This window comes from Periplaneta americana, chromosome 8 (assembly GCF_040183065.1).
Source record: "Periplaneta americana isolate PAMFEO1 chromosome 8, P.americana_PAMFEO1_priV1, whole genome shotgun sequence".
NCBI lineage: Eukaryota > Metazoa > Arthropoda > Insecta > Blattodea > Blattidae > Periplaneta > Periplaneta americana.
This window is the reverse complement of record NC_091124.1, coordinates 158,831,819-158,834,781: the sequence shown is the minus strand read 5'-3', so window position 1 is coordinate 158,834,781 and position 2,963 is coordinate 158,831,819. Positions and strand designations below refer to the sequence as shown.

At 31.8% G+C, this 2,963-nt stretch overlaps 1 pseudogene; it reads left to right on the top strand.

Moving 5' to 3' along the window:
- The first annotated feature begins 375 nt into the window (after positions 1–375).
- LOC138704257 (NADH-ubiquinone oxidoreductase chain 1-like) lies at positions 376–2,047 on the top strand (annotated as a pseudogene).
- Positions 2,048–2,963: the final 916 nt, after the last annotated feature.

Here is a 2,963-nt window from a genome sequence, read left to right as displayed (position 1 = left end):
TAAATTTATTCTCGCATGTTTATCAAAAACATCTTTTCTTGTATTTTAATATGAAATATGACCTGCCCACTGATTAGTTTTGAAGGGCCGCGGTATTTTGACCGTGCAAAGGTAGCATAATCATTAGTCTTTTAATTGTGGACTGGAATGAATGGTTGGACGAGGAATATACTGTTTCTTATTATTTTTGTTGAATTTAATTTTTAAGTTAAAAAGCTTAAATTTATTTATAGGACGAGAAGACCCTATGGAGTTTATATATATTATTTTATTTATTTTGTTTGTTTATTTTATTTAATATTTGATATATTTTGTTGGGGTGATGGGATCCGATCCGATCCGATTTTAAAAGGAACTAGGCAAGTAAATTTATTCTCGCATGTTTATCAAAAACATCTTTTCTTGTATTTTAATATGAAGTATGACCTGCCCACTGATTAGTTTTGAAGGGCCGCGGTATTTTGACCGTGCAAAGGTAGCATAATCATTAGTCTTTTAATTGTGGACTGGAATGAATGGTTGGACGAGGAATATACTGTTTCTTATTATTTTTGTTGAATTTAATTTTTAAGTTAAAAAGCTTAAATTTATTTATAGGACGAGAAGACCCTATAGAGTTTATATATATTATTTTATTTATTTTGTTTCTTTATTTTATTTAATATTTCATATATTTTGTTGGGGTGATGGGAAGAATTAATTAACTCTTTTTGTTTAATATACATTTATTTATGAATACTTGATCCAATTTTGTTGATTATAAGATTAACTTACCTTAGCGATAACAGCGTAATCTTTTTTGAGAGTTCTTATTGATAAATGGTTTGCGACCTCGATGTTGGATTAAGATTTAATTTGGGTGTAGAATTTCAAATTGTTTAGGTCTGTTCGACCTTTAGAATATTACATGATCTGAGTTCAGACCGGCGAGAGCCAGGTTGGTTTCTATCTATAATAAATTTTATATCTTAGTACGAGAGGACCAGATATTTGGAATAATTTTTTGTTTATGATTATTATTAATTGCTACTGTTTTGGCAGATAAGTGCAATGGATTTAGAATCTTTGAATAGAGATTTATTCTGTAAATAGTATTTATGTTGTGGGAGATTTTTGGTTTATTTATTATTTTTATTTTACTAGTTATTTTTGTTATAGTTGGTGTTGTCTTTTTAACCTTGTTGGAGCGTAAAGTTCTCGGGTATATTCATATTCATAAAGGTTACTTTTATTGGTATTTTGCAGCCTTTTAGAGATGCAATTAAACTTTTTACTAGGGAGCAGACATTTCCTTTCTTGTCTAATTATTTATGTTATTATTTTCTTCCTGTTTTTAGATTATTTTAGTCTTTGTTGGTATGATTTGTAATTCCTTACTTTACTTGTTTTATTTCTTTTGAGTTGGGTTTATTATTTTTTCTTTGTCGTACTAGTTTGGGTGTATATACTGTTATAAATGCTAGTTGGTCATCTAATTCTAATTATGCATTATTAGGGGGATTACGCACTGTTGCTCAGACAATTTCTTATGAAGTTAGATTGGCTTTAATTTTGTTGTCTTTTGTATTTTTAGTATGTAGGTATAATTTAATAAAATTTTATGATTTTCAGATATACATTTGAATAATTTTTTCTACATTTCCTTTATCAATAATTAGGTTTACTTCATGTTTGGCTGAAACCAATCATACTCCTTTTGATTTTGCTGAGGGTGAATCAGAATTGATTTCAGGTTTTAATGTTGAATATAGAAGTGGTGGTTTTGTGTTAATATTTTTGGCTGAATATGCTGGTACTTTGTTTATGAGAATATTATTTTGTATAATTTTTTTGGGTAGTGATATTAATTCTATATATAATTTTTTATTTTAGGCTTTCTTTTCTTTCTTTTATATTTATTTGGGTTCGTGGTACAATACCGCGTTTTCTTTATGATAGGCTGATATATTTGGCTTGGAGGAGATTGTTACCCTTGTCATTAAATTATTTACTGTTTTTCTTGAGTATTAAGATTAATTTATTTTTATTATTGGTTCAAGTGTATTAATTTAAGTAAATCAAGAGAAGATTTTAACTTCTTTCTTATGTTTTTAAAACATATACTTTTCTTTAAAGCTTTTTAACTGTAATTATTTAAATTATCTCAAAATTTTATTATTATTGGGTGGATAATGTAATATAAGAAATATAAGACTGTTAAGATTTGTCCAGTAATAATATAAGGATCTTCTACTGGTCGTGCTCCAATTCATGTTAATAAGATTAAAATATTTGTTATTAATCAAAATATAATTTGATTAATAGCATAAAAATGTATACCTCGGAAATTTGAATCATATATAGGAATAATAAACAAAATTGAAATTGATATTGCTAAAGTAATTACCCCTTCTAATTTATTTGGAATTGATCGTAAATTTGCATATGCAAGTAGGAAGTATCATTTTGGTTGAATATGAACTGGGGTAAGTAATGGGTTTGTCGGATCGGATCGGATCGGATCGGATCGGATCGGATCGGATCGGATCGGATCTGATCGGATCGGATCGGATCGGATCGGATCGGATCGGATCGGATCGGATCGGATCTGATCGGATCGGATCGGATCGGATCGGATCTGATCTGATCTGATCGGATCTGATCGGATCTGATCTGATCGGATCGGATCGGATCTGATCGGATCTGATCTGATCTGATCGGATCGGATCTGATCTGATCTGATCTGATCTGATCTGATCTGATCGGATCCGATCCGATCCGATCCGATCCGATCCGATCCGATCCGATCCGATCCGATCCGATCCGATCCGATCCGATCCGATCCGATCCGATCCGATCCGATCCGATCCGATCCGATCCGATCCGATCCGATCCGATCCGATCCGATCCGATCCGATCCGATCCGATCCGATCCGATCCGATCCGATCCGATCCGATCCGATCCGATCCGATCCGATCCGATC